The sequence below is a fragment of the Leuciscus leuciscus genome, assembly GCF_965113295.1.
Source record: "Leuciscus leuciscus genome assembly, chromosome: 9".
In the NCBI taxonomy this organism is placed as follows: Eukaryota; Metazoa; Chordata; class Actinopteri; order Cypriniformes; family Leuciscidae; genus Leuciscus; species Leuciscus leuciscus.
This window is the reverse complement of record NC_138733.1, coordinates 10921461-10938776: the sequence shown is the minus strand read 5'-3', so window position 1 is coordinate 10938776 and position 17316 is coordinate 10921461. Positions and strand designations below refer to the sequence as shown.

At 36.0% G+C, this 17316-nt stretch overlaps 1 protein-coding gene across 3 annotated transcripts in view; it reads left to right on the top strand.

Moving 5' to 3' along the window:
• The window catches only part of tiam1b (TIAM Rac1 associated GEF 1b), an 86085-nt gene that overhangs the window by 11100 nt on the left and 57669 nt on the right, over positions 1-17316 (top strand). Inside the window, exon 2 of one of the 3 annotated variants that reach the window (XM_082179855.1) lies at positions 1697-1752. The exons of 1 other annotated variant lie outside the window; for it this stretch is intronic. The gene's annotated coding sequence lies outside the window, so the exon portion shown is untranslated. Of the gene's footprint in view, positions 1-1696; positions 1753-8788; positions 9011-17316 lie in introns of those variants that run through there. One more of the 3 variants, XM_082179853.1, reaches the window with a different exon arrangement.

The window sequence follows — 17316 nt, the reverse complement described above, 5'->3', positions numbered from 1 at the left end:
CGGTCGCAAAGTAAATTCAAATTCAAATGTAGTGCCTAATCAGACATTATGAGATTTCGGACCATGTCCTAATCAGACACAATGCGAGGCAAAAAAATCACAACCAATCAGAAGAGCATGTGGGCGGAGTCAAGCGTGCTCCACTCGCAACAAAATGGAAAATAAAATAAAATACATACTGAGTGACTGAAACGGTCTATGTCATAGAATACACTTGTTTGTTCACATTCAGTTTGAACATTCTTGTTTCCTTTAGTTTGCTTTTAAGATCTGAGGTGAACTATCCATTGTCGCTTTCAGTACTGCTAGAAAGGCCACTAAAATGACATTCAAACTCACGTTAGACGCTTTTAACATTAAATAAAACACATAAACAGTACCATAGATAATCATTGTCATACTTTGTAGGCTACATGTCGTTGTTCCAGCCGCGACGTAGCAAAAATAGAAACCGTTTCTAAAATAGAAACATCACGTATCGCCGTTGCGGCTGGTTAGGACAAAAATGATGAAAATACGCGCGACATGTTGTAATGTGCTGATTTCATGAACAAGAAACGTTCTCAATATTGAAATCAGTTGTGTTAGTTCATATTTTTGTGGAAACCATGATAATTTTTTCAGGATTCTTTGATTAATAGAAAGTTCAAAAGAAATCTTTTATAACATTAAAATGTCTTTACTGTCATTTTTGGTTGATTTAATGCATGCCTGCTGAATAGAAGTATTATGCCCGGTTCAGACTACACGACTTTAGCCTGATTTTGGCACGATCCATTTGACGTAGGTTGTCATGGGGATTCGTAAACGACAATAGGCGTCGGGACGCAAGAATCGATCGTTTTATCTCGTATAATGTGTCATAGTTAACGACAACCGACGCCGCATCTGCACAACGTCGCGACAGAAAGGCTAGCATGCTTAAGTTTTTCCGGTCTTCCACGACAGTTTCCGTCACATCTGTGACACTGACCAATAGCAGCACAGAAGCTCTTCCGTACACAGCTTTCAAACATGCTGAAACGAAAGAGAGATGATAGTATTGGTGCAATGAGGAGAGATGCATGGAGCTTTGGCAGGACTCCTGCCGTTAGGATGTTTCCTCGAGGGATTATGACACAGTGGAAAAAAGATAAACAATAGCAGAGGTGTTTTTAGCAACCCGGTGAGTCGGCTACTTTTATTTTTACTACTGGCTAAAAATAAAAAGACTATATTTTACCTCAAGTTCTCATACTGTCCTCTTCGTGTAATCTGGGACTGTGTCCACTGTAAGGTTTTGTTTCTTTTAAGGGCTTTTCTGACGACAAGACATCCAGTGCAAAACACGCAGCTGTTTGTTTGTTTGTTTGTTTGTTTGTTTGTTTACGCTCACGTTTGTTTGTTTGTTTGTTTGTTTGTTTTTAGCACGTTTGTTTGTTCAATCGACAGTTCTGCATTCTTGATGACATCACACAACTTAAAGGCGGCAAGTGATCATTTGTCAGGAAGCAATGTGGAGTGTGACTTTTTTTTAATCAATGACATGACAAGAATATAGGAGTCAAAATCGCATAATATGACTCAGTGACTATCGTAACAGACACAAATATTGTGTAGTCTGAACCTGGAATTAATTTCATTAAAAAAAACAAATCACTTTAGAACAAATCACCACATTTAGAAATGCATTTTGAAATCCTTATATTTTCCACAGATCATCTGCAGTACCTTCATGGACCCGGCTGTATTATGGTTGACTGTTGACTACAGGTACTTTTAACATTCTCTTACTTTTTATTTTTTATTTTTTATAGTTTAAATAGACAGATTTAGCAGAAAGTGATAAGAAATGTTTGGGAAAAGTCACAGGCTGGACTCGAACCTGCACCATGTGCACTATGTTTTTAACTGCTGCACCACAACTCAAACTGTTCATTAATAATTAACCATCGCTATTATTCATAGCCAGAGTTAGCGTATGCTAAGTGTTGTGCACTTTCCACACCAATTATTTAACAGGCATTAATAGCTGTGTTTCCATCCACCTATTTTTATGCATATTTTAGGATATCACATAAAAAATGCTGGATGGAAAGATGCACACTTCTAAAAAAAAAAAAGTGCATACAAACGTATGTGTTTAATTGAGCCGGATCCAATATAAAGTACATGTGCATAAACTACGATGGAAACGCATGTACCGAATAAATCCCTCGATGCGCAACAAATGCCTTTTCCCCAGCAGTGGATGTGATTGGATCAGTCGCATCACAGCATCTCAACTGTTGGTTTGATCATTCTGAAACGCCTGAGCCAAAGTCTCTCATCAGAGTGATTTGGTTTAATTCCCTCCCCGAGAAACGTCTCACATGACTGTGTTCCCAAACATCAGCATCCGAACACAAGATAACATGTCAGTGTTTATTGTGTTTCATCCGCGTGTTTTGAGACGCGAGACAGTTGTGATGTGGGGGAAAAAGAGCCATAGTTTCTTCCCCAATTGCAAGTACAATTCCGATATTGTGCACCAATTTTCATGGAAGTGATGGTATTGTTCTCTTAAACCCATGGGATGGAAACACTGCTTTACTCCCAAATGTTTTATGGGATATTCCAATACTGTTCATAAGTTAAATGAGCAAAATTGAATGGAAACGTATAGCTTATGATTACTCGGAATTGTTCAACAAATCAAGTATTTCTAAGCGTTTGGAATCATAATTTCCATCTGCTGGTTGAATAAAAAAGAATGGCGCCATGAACTTATCACAGGATTACTTGATAAGATGAGACATATAAATCATACAAACCAAACAAACACTCGCGGTCACATGAGAGCTGCAGTATTTCTCATCTGTCATGTTTTACAATCAGACAAAAATGTGATTCCCAAGTCACATCATGTTTCTGTGTACCTTTATGCAAAGCCAGGCCATTGTTTTCAGTGCTATGAATATGTATTGCCTTCGAGCGCGATTCCAAAGAGCTGTGAGCAAATTTGGAGTGTGTTTCCTTGCAGCTGGCGTGTCGACGATTTCAAATGAAAATCCCAGTTAGACTGCTAGCTTTAGCGTTCGGCTTATAAGCCTCTCTCTTGGGTCATTGCTGAAATGTTGTGGATTCATGAACAACAGACGCTGGAGAACGGGTTGAGATGTAAAACAGCTTCTCTGTGGGAACAGTGATGTTTGTTGTGTCTCTGACGGGGACGCTTCATTGAATTCCTCTGTGGCGGACTTCAGAAAGGCTAATGCAAACATGACAGTCGGGGAGGGTGAAGTCCCTGAGCGTAATTGAAAGCGACATGAGTTTGAAGGAAGGACGTCATGTTTGCTTGTCCTTTTTTATCGTGGTTTGCTGATATTAGGAGTGATTAGCTGATCTGGTTGGTTTGCTAAGGTCTAGCAATCATATGAAAGAGCATTTAGCGTAATGGTGCTCAGTTTCATACTATATGTGACCCTGGATCACAAAACCAGTCACGAGTCGCACGGGTATATTTGTGGCAATAGCCAACAATACATTGTATGGGTCAAAATTATCGATTTTTCTTTTATGCCAAAAATCATTAGGATATTAAGTAAAGATCATGTTCCATGAAGATATTTTGTACATTTCCTAGCATAAATATATAAAACATTTATTTTAGTGAGTGAATGAAGCACAATCGTGAACATAAATGGACAACTTTAAAAGGCGATTTTCTCAATGTTTAGATTTTTTTGCACCCTCAGATTTTCTAATAGTTGTATCTCGGACAAATATTCTCCTATCATAACAAACCATACATCAATGGAAAACTTATTTATTCAGCTTTCAGATGATGTATAAATCATATTTTCAAAAAATTGACCCATGTGACTGGTTTTGTGGTCCAGGGTCACAATATTGTTAACATTTCATTTCACATTCAAATTTCTGTGTAAGACATTCATAAAAATATTTGTACATTATTTATTATATTACATATTTAAGCACAATCAAACAATCGATTTACCTTAAAATGGTTCTACGAACAATTCGCACAGAAATTTGTTCTGCTAAAACCAGTCACATGTCGCATGGGTATATTTGTGGCAATAGCCAACAATACATTGTATGGGTCAAAATTATTGATTTTTCTTTTATGTCAAAAATCATTATAGTCCAGTCATTTTAAGCCAAAATGGGGGTCAACCTTCAACAAATTGCAACAGAAGCAAACTCAACTGATTTTGTATCCTCAATATGTCCTGAGTAAGGTAAAAAAAAAAAAGCCCCGAAGAATCCCATGAGGGGAAAGTTTAGAAAAAGACCCAAATATATCCTATTCATACACGCCTACTCATTCTTTTTCTTATGTGAATAGGGTAAACATTTTAACCTTTAGATATCACCATGAAAATTACTGAGTTGATTACTTGCATCAAGACAAACAAAAAATGTATTACAAGTTTTTTGAAATTGTTTGTTAACATGGACAAACAGTGCATAATCTAATTACGTATGTGCTAATTTGCATAAATACCACAACAGATCTAAACATTGGGTATAGCCAGGTGAAAATGTCTTGTTGAAACTTGTTGACACATAACAGTAAAATACTTAATGTTAAGGTCTGAATGGAACCCATTACGGCTACCCATGAGCTTTAATACATAGAGCCAGGAAGAAACCAGCCTTTATTAAGTATTATTGCTGAGATTGGGTTTGGGGCTGGGTCTGTGGGACTGTTTCTGGGGGACGAGTCTGAGGGAAGAACAGGAGACAATGGTAAGGAGAATGCAGAAGACAAAAGGTAGGTAAAATAAAAAGTGAATCCCCAGAAACAGTCCCACGGAATATCCATCAGATGAAGGCATCTTAGCTAACATTGGATTCGGGCGTGTCTTGATGCCCTCATACCTTTGAATTCATTCTCCGAATGCAGAATTTCATTACTCTTGGACGCAGTTATAGTTATTCAGGTAGCTAACTAACAAACTGACAGTTTAGCTAACTTTCTTATCTCATAGAGGAAACCAGCAGGAGTTTAGCATTAGCGCTAATGTTAGCATTACTGTAAAACAAACAAAAATATAAGTAAAATTATTTTTTTTATATGAAAAATAATTTAGGAACGCTGAATCCAACCTTCACTTGTTGAGTCTTTGTTTTTCAACAATGACTGTTAAACTGTACATGATCCTCCAGAAATCTGTCTAATATGCTGATTTGCTGCTCAAGAAACATTTCTGATTATTATCAGTGTTGAAAACAGTTGTGCTGCTTCATATTTTTGTGGATACCATCTTAAAAATGTTCAGGATTCTTCGATAAATAGAAAGTTCATTGGTACAGCATTTATTTGAAATTGGCTAGGATTTTTTTTGTAACATTATAAATGTTTTTATTGCCACTTCTGATCAACTGTTTTTTAACAGTAGTGTAGCTATGTATGAAATATTGGTTTCCCAAATGAGCGTTTAGTTATAAAGTGTCATGGGTGTCAATCATTAATATCAGAAATATTTGACTGCAGAATGCCATGACTGACCAATCGGAATCAAGTATTCCAATGGAGATGCTGTTTATCAGGTTTTTTTTAGTTATGTAAATTGTGTCAAATAGTGTGTTATTTATGGCTCCGGCATGCTAATCACTTCTATTTTTTGATATGACAGAATTATTAAGCAGAATATCTCCTTCAGCAATGGGACTTTCTGTCCGTCACACATGGAATTGGGGTCACAGAGGTCAGTTCCAATTCTGATACTATAAAAATGATTATTTCACATATATCCCAACATTACCATATTAAAATGGCCTGAGGATCTGAAGTATCATGAATTCACATCTCTTTAATAGTGGATCACCGAATCCCATATTGAACCATTTGAAGCAGAATATGAGAGGATGCCGCTGATATTGCATCATGCGGTCGGTCTGTGGGTTCACCCGAACACTGTTCCTGTTCCTCCTGTCACGTCACGTCTGTCTCGATCTTCAGAAAAACAACACTGACTCGTCTCGTTAAAGCTGATGTGTGTTTTCTGCTCGTTGAACATCGAAAGACATACACTCATGATACCATGTGAAACACAGTATTTGGAAATGTAGGGTAGGGCTTTTTCATCAGGATTTGATTTGATCGTGAAAAGTGTGCCGTTATTATTATTGGTTCATTTTTGTTTGCAACTGCAATTAGTTTGAAAGGTTAAAGTCGTTGACAGTTAGGTCAAAGTTATTTTTTTATTTTAATTTTTTTTAATATAAAATTTTAACAAATTTAAACTATATATTAGTATTTTTTTTTATTTAATGTTAATTGTTTTTTATTTTATTTTGTTCATTCGGATTTTTAAATGTGTTTAAATTTTTTTATATTTAACATTTTTAAATGTTTGTTTTGAATTAATTATGGAATTAAAACTTTTACATTCATTTTCATTTAATATTAATTATGTAATTATAATATTTTTTTAATAGTTATAACATGATTTTTAATATTAATATAATTATTCTTATTTTTTTTTTTTTATATTATTTAATAAATAAATGTAATAGTATTTAGTAAATAAATCAAGCCAACATCCTTACAAAACATTTTTAGGGCCAGAGAAACATGTCTGTGTCCGATTTTGTTGGGGTTTTTTTTACCACAAAATCAATAGAAAAAATACTAAATTATGTTTTGCATGACAAAATGGAACCTATTCATAGATTTATTTTATTGTAACATTATTTTAATTATAATTAAGCACATATTTCCCCTGTATTCTCATTACCATGATGCATGAAGCAAAAATTATATTTTTATTTTATTTTATTTTATTTTATTTTATTTTATTTTATTTTATTTTATTTTATTTTATTTTATTTTATTTTATTTTATTTTATTTTTTTATGTTAATACAATTTTTATTTAAATAAAAGATTTAGATTTTTAAATGTTTGTTTTTAATTAACTATGCAATTAAAACTTTTACATTTATTTTCATTTAGTATTAAATATGCCGTTATAATTTTTTACATATAATTTGTACACGATGGTTAATATTTATATTTTTTTTATTTAATATTATTTAGTAATAAACAAGTTACATTAAGGATGCAAAAGACAATCTTTCTTTCTTCCTTCCTTCTTGCTCCTCCGTGTTTCTCTCTCTCTTGCTCTGTGTTTTATTTGGGAGCAAGTATCCAGCTGTGGAGTTTGTCCAGATTAGGGGTCATAACCTTGGCTGGCGTTGTTAGTCACTTGATATGCCGTCAGACTAACCGCAATGTTGTGCTTCTTATTTTAGTCAGTTTAATCACAATTGTCTAGACGGGCTGTTGCGCTTCTGAGCTGCTGCGCACAGTCCAGTTCATCTGTGTGAGACGCTCTGTCGCAGGGTTATATCAGTCTCTGCACCGTCTCAATCTGGCCCCGGGCGTCTGCGCTGCTGTGTATGCAAAGCAGATCGCAGATCACATGATCAGTTCTCCCAAACACTGTCCCAGAATACCTACACAAGGTAGGTGTGTGCGTGCGTCCGTGTATGTGTGTGTGTGTGTGTTGAAAATGAATTGGGCTAGGGTCGTCATCATTGACGTCTGTGTCTCTCTCCTCCTACAGCTCTGGTGCTATGACAACAACTCTGCTGCCTTCCCACCAATCACACCTCTATCTTCACAGACATAAGCATGCTGTTCTGTCCAAATATTTAAGAGTTAACCTCTTCTGTTGGGTATGGTTGTGGCATGGTAATAGATGATTTCTGTGGATGCCAACACTAAGATGTAACGGGGTCATGAGGGGTGAATATTGCAAAACCTTTTTTAGGGCCAGACACATGTCTGGATCATATTTTTGCCACAAAATCAAAAGAAAAAAATACTAAATTATATTTTTGCATGATGAAATGGAACCTTTTTATAGATTTATTGCATTGTGACAGTATTTTAAATGACAGTTAAGCACATAATTCCCATGTGTTCTCATTACCATAATGCAGTACAAATATAATTCTCATGACTTTGTGAAAGCAAAAGTATGTATTATTTTAAATATTTATGCATCATGGTAGAATTTGTTGCATTTATTGAATATATAAAATAATGCTGATTAAAATAATAAAAAATCAGTGCATTATCTATTGACGATAACAGAAATATCAGAAAATCCTCAAAAATAAAATGTCCAAGACTTATGATACTAATGAGCATATGAAGATGTTCAATTGTCATAAAAATAATATTACAATGAAAATATCATCATGCTTCTAAAGTAAGTATTATAATTCTTTTTTTTTTTTTTTTTTTTTGTGATTAAATGCATCCTAGACGTGATTTATTTTTTAAATTTTTTGGGGTGTGGGATGCACTTTATTTTGCAGACTTTATCTCAGCAGGAGAAGTTTTCAGAATTTGCCCGTAGGTGGGCGGAGCTCTGGTAAAGTTGTGAGAAGTGGGCGGAGCTCTGGTAAAGTTGTGAGAAGTGGGCGGAGCTCTGTGGTAAGGATGTGAGAAGTGGGCGGTGCTCTGTGGTAAAGGTGTGAGAAGTGGGCGGAGCTCTGTGGTAAAGGTGTTAGAAGTGGGCGGTGCTCTGTGGTAAAGGTGTGAGAAGTGGGCGGAGCTCTGTGGTAAAGGTGTGAGAAGTGGGCGGAGCTCTGTGGTAAAGGTGAGAAGTGGGCGGGGTCTGTTTCTGTGAGAGGCGGGTTTGAATTCTTGTGTAAATACGATGCTCTCCGCAGGGTCATACCAGAGCCATTCAGACAGACCAAAAGGAGCAGAACCACACACATTCCTTCTCCCAATCTCACAGTGATCCCGAGGCAGACGGAAAGGGGGAAGGGGAAGGAGTTAAAGGGAGTGTGGGAGAGGGGAGGAGAAGATTGGTGAGAGAAGGAGGGGGGGGATCGTTGAACGGACACAGACCCCCATCACAAGCTGTTTCAGTTCCCGTCCACTCACGTGGGAGTCAGTATGTTGTGGACTTCGAGACGGAATGTTTAATACGGCGCTGCAGGAAACAGGAGATTTTAGAAAGGACGTGTGTCATTGGGTCACAGGATCGCCCCCTGGGAAGGTAAGACGTCTGAGCGCTTGTCGAGGTGTGGCGGTGGGTGTTTAGGTTTGTGTGATGCTTTTCAGAGCAGCTTCAGAGAGTCTCGATGTCTGTCGAGAGGCAGAGAAAGCAGATGAAAAGGATTTCCCACATCTGAACAGCGCTGTCTGTACGTCTGACTCAGTTTGGCTTGCTCTGTCTGAACACTCAAAGAAGCTTATTGACATGGTAAACACGGGTTTGCATCAGAAAAACGTTAATAACCATTACATGTTTACATGTTGGGGGTTGTATACTGTCTGAACACGTGTCTTGTTGACTTTTGTAGATGTGCAAAGGATATTCCCCTTTTTATAAGTTTAGACTTGTTCATCTTGGTTTCACGTTGCTACGTTGGTATATCCCTAGTCAAATTATTCCTGTTGGAATTTCAGACATCATTTATTGTAGCCAATCCTTAAAAATAAGAATTGCATGAGAGATAAAGCTAAACTCATTATCAATATCAGGGATGTTTTGTTTTTTGTAAGGTTTTAAATGGATGATTTATCTTTTTGAATGAATTTGTGCAAAATATTTCATATGAAATAGGTTTAAAATTCCTTATCCAGTAATTGGGAATAACTGTTGAGTCCTGTTGGATAATCTGTAGTCTTTATCAGAACTGGTATTTTATTGGAATAATGTCTTGAGTTAAAAGAAAGTTACCGGAGTTTTAAACCCCTGAAAGATTTGTGTTAAATTTCTTGTGATGCTCTACATGGACATTTGATCCCATTGGAAACCTAATTATAAATATGTAGTCCTATTATAAACTTAAGATCTACTTGTTGTTGTGTTGGAATTCCCATCAGGATCCAGATCTTGGCTGAAATTGCAGTTGGATTAGTTTGACTATGTGTTACATATGGATTGAAACTCTTTGTGGTTTGCAAAATATGGTTTTATTTTAGCACTGGTAAAGTTTTTATAATGCTGCTTTTCCAATTGCCCAAATCTAAACTGTTGCATATCAATAGACATACCCTGAAAGAACAAAGATTATTTAAAAGATTGTTATTGTCTTCCACCTGTGGTCTTAAATGCTAATTGAGCTGGTAGTTAATGACAGAAGATCAACACGCAAACGCAGTCTTTCCGCCGGTGTCAGACACCGTAAATAGACCGTGTGTGTGTCGTTACAATGACAAAGCTCCGGCGCCGCTGCTATTGTGTGGCCGTGTGAGGAAGATGATGAATTGCAAATGTGCGAGTCGGTCAGAGTCAAGGAGAATCCCCTCTGAGCGTGTCCTGGTGTGAAGGACTTTAGACGGGGCTGAATTCATTCTCTGAGCCCCTGTGAATGGCCTGAGAAAGACAGGAGGAATCTCTCATCTGCCGGTATACAGATGGAAATGAATCTGGCAGGACAGGAGGTCAGCGCTGGTGGATCCAGCTGGGAAGCCTTGCATCATGCATATGGAGAGGGAGTTCATGGGAATATTATAAAAAACTTAAAAGCTAGTTTGAGTCCGAAGCAAGGTCGGATATTAACAGGGCCAAAGTGGCCAAATTGCATTTGATTTTTAACAGGTGGAGGCGAAAAGGATCTTTTAAGCCAATTCTTGTTCATATAGAAGAGAGTTGTCACATTTCTTAACTCTAGTTTCTATTTTTTGAAAGTCACTTTCTGCACTCTTTGAAGAAAAAGTTCCATATAGAACTTTCAAGAGTTCCGTCAAGTGCTTCATATATAGAACCTTTTAGGGGGTATTTAGTTTTACTTCATTTAGTTTAATTCATTTTTTTATTTTGATTGCATTGTTTGGCAACACTTTACAATAAGGTTCATTAGTTAACATTAGTTAACTACATTATTTAGCATGAACTAATAATTAACTGCACTTATACAGCATTTATTAATCTTTGTTAATGTTAATTTCAACATTTACTAATATTTTACTAAAATCTTGTTAACATTAGTTAATGCACCGTGAACTAACATGAACAAACAACGAACAGCTTTATTTTTTATTAAAGGCACAATATGGGATTTTTTCTCCACTAGGGGTCGCTAACCTATTTACAATAACAAAGGCGTAGATTGATGACGCAACATTTGCTATGAATTATGGATTTTGTCGTCAACGTCAAGCCGACCGATCTAATAATGTGTGGATTACTGAATACATCGATGCTTTTATCATGACTGTGATATGAAGCAGTTCGGGATTGCTAAGAGACAGCTATCAGCTCCAAACGCGATGCGAGTCCCGCGGATATAAAAGGAATATGGACATTTCATTCTACCGAACTACACGCAGAATTACTACTCACAGGTCAGTTTATTAGACAAATTAAACTTGAGAGGTAACGCAGCGCTGTTTAACTTGGTCTAACATTACACTATCACTCTAAACTGCATTTGAATGTGTTGAAATGTATGTGTTAACGTTAGTTTGTCTGTATGAGACTAGCAGTAAGCTAGCTAGATCAACATTAGAATAACATACAGATCATATTCTAACATTTTATCATTGTTGAACTATATAACCTTGATTAGTTTTATGTAAATGTGCTCACCTGTTTAATAAAGTACATGTAGGAGTTGTCAAAGTCTCGGACGTGGAGCTCTCGTTTATATAGTGTCCATGGGAGCTCTCGACATCTCGAAAACAACGCGCTGATATTGATTCTCGGTTTAGTTCTCCTTTTTTATCCAAAGTCTGCTTGCCATGGTCCATAATGTTTGAACGAAACAACAACAGCGTGCAAATAGACATTGCGAACTACACAGTTGTCCGCGTCAGTTTGGTTACTATCAGAGGGCTCTGGTTCATAGCTCTGGTTGCCATGGCAGCACGAGCGGAAACCAGAGACAACACGGATATGACGCCATTGACGGCGACAAAACGGAAATAAAGACACGGTCCGTGTCTTCGAATTAAAATATTAATTTCTCTGGATTTAGAAGTTAATTGGAACTGTCGGGATAATGTAAATACACAACTTTAAAAAATATATAACATAGATATAGTGATTTTTTATATTTTTAAATAAAAAAAAATACATATTGTGCCTTTAACTAACATTAACAAAAATGAACAAATACAGTAACAAATACATTGCTCATGGGTAGTTCATGTTAGTTAATACATTAACTAATATTAACTAATGAACCTTATTGTAAAGTGTTACCCATTGTAAACAGCTCATATTATGCAATTATTTAAGACATTTCTCCTTATATACAACCTTTTAGGGTTCTTTAACATTGAGTCAAGAACCTACACTCTAAAACAATGCTGGGTTGTTTCGACCCATGTTTGGGTCAAATATGACAAACCCAACCATTGGTTTACATTTTTTTATTATATTTTAATTCCAACGGTTGGGTTTGTCCATATTTGACCCAAACATGGGTCGAAACAACCCAGCATTGTTTTATAACCCGTTTACACGGGATTTAACCTTTGTCGGCTGAAGACTGCTATAAATTATTATACATTTTACTTTTGTTTTGATTGACGATCGACAATTGTATAGATTTGATCGTATATTTAACTGATACCTGTTCACGTTTTGTTAATGAATTGATTCACTTGAAGTATTTTACATAGATCATCAGAACATGTGTGCTGTTATTTGGTCAGACAGGAAATATGCCTTTCGAAATCTAAAAATACTTCCTCAAAATCAGTTTCTGGGGGAAATATTCCTGAATATTTCAGCAGAAGTATTTGACCCAATGCCAGCTTTGAGGAACTAATACCTTGTTGTTACCGGAGTGCAGTTCTATTTCCATAATCTCCAACAATCTAGTCAACAAAGGTTTAGTTGTTATTTAGTTGCACACAAGTAGAGATCTACACAGGTTTAATTCCAACCCAAGGTTTTTCTTCCCTTGAAAGTAAATTGATTGAAACCGTTTCCTTCTTTACTCGAGGGACACACTGACTTTGATAATTAAAAATGAGGCTAGGACGTGATTTTCATAAATACAGCTCACTTTCATTGTGCTTTGATGTGGTCATTGCCGCTGGGTTGCGTTTCCTGCACTCAGGGTTGTTCATTAACTCTCCTGGATTGGTTTTGGGGGATACAGGGATTCAGACCATCGTAAGCATGAGATAGTGCCTCATCCTGCACTTATGCATTGTTTTGCAAACAGATCCTTCAGAGTTTTATGACTTACAGGCCATAGCAGGAATGCTTCCTCGTCAACAGGATTGAGTGATGATGTGTGATTGTATGGCGGGTGATAGTAGTATTTAGACATGGGGAATCCCTTTTATCTGTGAGAGTCTCAACTTTCATGTCAAGACGCTCGTTCTAGCTCTCTTCCATGACCTAGTTAGCTGCTTTTTGGGCAGCATCCTAATCTAAAGCAAACCTGGCAAGTGAACGATTCTAAACACGTGTTGCACAAAGAGAGACTTAACTACAATTTATTCAAATGGAGTTTCATATTTTTTTATTTTATATATATATATGTGTGTGTATATATATATATATATATATATGTGTGTATATATATATATATATATATATATATATATATATATATATATATATATATATATATATTATGCTTTAAATTACTTAAAATTCTTTTTACAAAAAAAGCATTTATTATTTTTATAAATATACTTTTGTATTTCTATTAAAATTAGAAATTAGAAAATGTATTAGTACATAAAATGTATTCATAATTTTTTTAGAACTGTCATACCACTTTATTCCAATAGTGTATTTCATTATTTATAATTTTATTTAATGTTTTAACATGCATTGTTTGTTTTATGAATAGCAATTTGAAATTAATTCATTAGTCCATTTTTTAAATTATACACTAGAGACTTGACAAAAAAAATGTGCAATAGTGTTTATTATTTTATTATTTATAATTATTATATATAGTATATATAGTTTATTTATTATTATATATAGTATAATTATTTATTATATATAGTCGCTGTTTTGTAGCTACACTAGAGAGTTGTAATTTTATTTATTTTTTTATATTTGCGTTAATGTATTATTTTCGCTATAAATACAAATATGAAATGAATTTATTACTCACAATTTTCCACTAGTTTACAACACTAGAGACTTGACTAATTATTTCCAATAGACTTTATTGTTTATATTTTTAATATGTGCATATTTATTAATTCACTTTTATTGTAATAAAGAAATATGAAATTCATTTATTATTGAACTTTTCTATCAATACTTTATAGCACAGAATGAAATCATTATTTATCGATGATTTTTTTTTTTTTCTGCATTATGAGATTGCCTTCTCCACAAAGTATGCATATGAGGATGATCTGGCTATATTTCTTCATTTTGATGGTGCACTTATGATGCTTTAAAGATATGGTTCCTGTTCCTCTTATGTGGCCTATAATTCAGTTTACCCAGAATGCATCAAATACACCATTCATACCTGTTCCGCCCTGCGTTTTGATGAGTGATTTAATAGAAGGGTTATTATCTCTGGGGTTGAAGGCAGCTGTTTTAAAGTGGTCGTCTATGAGGTCTAACCCCAGGACAGGTGGTTTTGGTAGACAGGCCTGTACACACACACACACACACATGGTTAGTTCGTTCTTGATCTTCCCGCTCGGAGAGAGAGAAACAGGGGGCGTCATTGTGCTGGAGTCGGGTGGAAATGAAAGGCCTGTGATCGGAGCGAGGAAACTCATTTCAACGCAGCTTTGTGTAGTCATGTGTGTCTGAATCCTGTCTGGTTACGCTCGGCTGCACGCGCAGGAGGGGAGACCCCCGGGTTCCACACAGGGAAAAACTGAGATAATGCGAAGGAGAGATTTTCTAGAAACTGGATTTTGTTAATCTGTTCTCGGCGTATCACACATGGGCCCAGGTAATCACAGGAACACATGTCGTCTCGCGCGTCTTTCCCAAACTGTGTCTCTCAGCTGGAAAAGTTTGTCCTCGATTCGTCCTTGAAATGTGTTTGAGAAAGTTTTGTTGGTGTGGATTTAGTGTGTTGGATTTCTGTATACGTGTGCTAATCCTTAGAAGGAAAATTACAAAGATTGAAACAAAAAAAAACGTCTGTAAACACAATCGATCATGTTTTTTAATGTTTCTTAAATGCACTGCTCATTGCAAACACTGTTTTCCTGAGAACGTCTTGTTTTCCTGTTGTGACGCCTTGTTTAAGCTCGACACGTTCAGTTTGGTGTGAACCAATGCAGACGTGCGCGTGTCACACGCTCCAGAGGTGTTTATACTTCACACGCGCGCCAGAAACAACAGGTGACAGTGCAGAAGACATCATCTGAGCCGACGGAGACAGCCGTGACGGCTCGTGCACTGAAGTTTGCATTTGTAAATGATGTTACTTTTGCCTGACACATATATATATATATATATATGGATACATATTGAATTAAAGTAGGTTGACTCATGCTTATAGGTAAATTACTCCTCCTTTCTCAGTCTGCTGAAACTTTGTCTAGACTTTATCTAGTACACTCTAAAAAACTCATGTTTGGGTCAAATATGGACAAAAACAACCGTAGAATTAAATTTTTCTCAAATTTAAACCAACAGTTTGGTTTCCTCATATGTGACCCTGGACCACAAAACCAGTCACATGGGTAAAACATTTTTTAATTGAGATTAAAAACATCTGAAAGCTGAATGAATAAGCTTTCCATTGATGATTGGTTTGTTTGGATAGGACAATATTTGGCTGAGATACGACTATTAGAAAATCTGAGGGTGCAAAAAAATGGAAACATTGAGAAAATTGCCTTTAAATTTGTCCATTTATGTTGGCGATTGTGCTGCATTCACTCACTAAAATAAATGTTTTATATATTTACGGTAGGAAATTTACAAAATATCTTCATGGAACATGATCTTTACTTAATATCCTAATGATTTTTGGCATAAAAGAAAAATCTATAATTTTGACCCATACAATGTATTCATGGGTTTCATCCGGTCCCTTTCCACAGGTGTATTAATCAAGCACAATGCAGTCTGCATTCATAATCTAGGTGCTTGATTTTATACACCTGTGGAAAGGGACCGGATGAAACCCATGAATTGTTGGCTATTGCCACAAATATACCAGTGTGACTCGTGACTGGTTTTGTGATCCAGGGTCACATAATTGACCCAAAAGTGGGTTGAAACTACCCAGCATTTTTTAGAGTGTAATTATACTAATTACTAATTTTACTAATATCAATAGTCTAATGGTTTTGCCAAGTGTCATGGTGATAGCATTGCTGTGCCATTAGACTTATAGCACTTTAACCTTAGCACTTTCCCTCCTGTTTTTTGTTTGTTTGGTCTCTGCCAGTCAAAGACTTCACAGAGACTCATTTCATGTGTAAACATGAAGCACAGAGCCGTTTAAGCTTTTACAGTCATTATTGTTTATGCTAATAGACACAAATTGTTGTTTTCACATGCAGGTTGTCTTAAAGGTCAATCATGTGACCTCACTCCTCTTCTGTGCATGAGATGAACTTTATCTTCGGTTGTTTTCTTCTTAAAGGCACAAGTCAAAAGCGTGGACTGGTTGGTTCAACCTTTAGTATGTTGGAAAGTGGATTTGTGTGCTTTACTGAATATAGAAGCAGGGTTATTATTGATAACTAAAACTAAAACCTTTTATTTCAGCTAAAATATTTAGTTTAACTTGATGTACTAAAATAACAAAAACAAAAACAAAACAAAACTGAAATTAAAGTAAAAAAAAATCCAGACGTTTCAAAAGCAATTGCTAATAAAAATTAGTAAATTACTAAAACTTTCAAATTAAAATGAAAATAAATGTTGAAGTTTTGAAGTCGTAACATTTGAAAAAAAGGTTTCAGAAAAAAGTTCCATGAACGACGTATAAATAGCGTCGTTTTGAAAACCTTATTAAAGAATAACTTTTTACGAACTTTAAACGTTTATTAAAATAACTTTAAACGAAGATTCTATGAATGTTACTGAGAGAACGTTTGTTGAGAACTTTGTCTTAGAACGTTCTAAGAATGTTCCCTGTTGTACTTCTGACATTCTTTCCTTCAGGCTTGTTGTCGGGGGTCTCAGGTATGACACCCCCCCTCCTCCCATCCCCCATCCCCCATCCGCACAGCCCTTCCACCTATTGAAGCCCGGGGGCAGGGATCATCACCAAATGTCCCTGAGGAGGTGCTAGGACATGCACGTCGTTCCCGGGCTTCAAAGCCGCTAGATTAGGGCAGGATCATGCGTTTGCTTCGGCCCAGAGGAACTCAGGAAATACAGGGGCGTCAAAAGATACTGAAATACATGACCAATTAATGTGGTTTTGCAGAGATTAGTGTGAA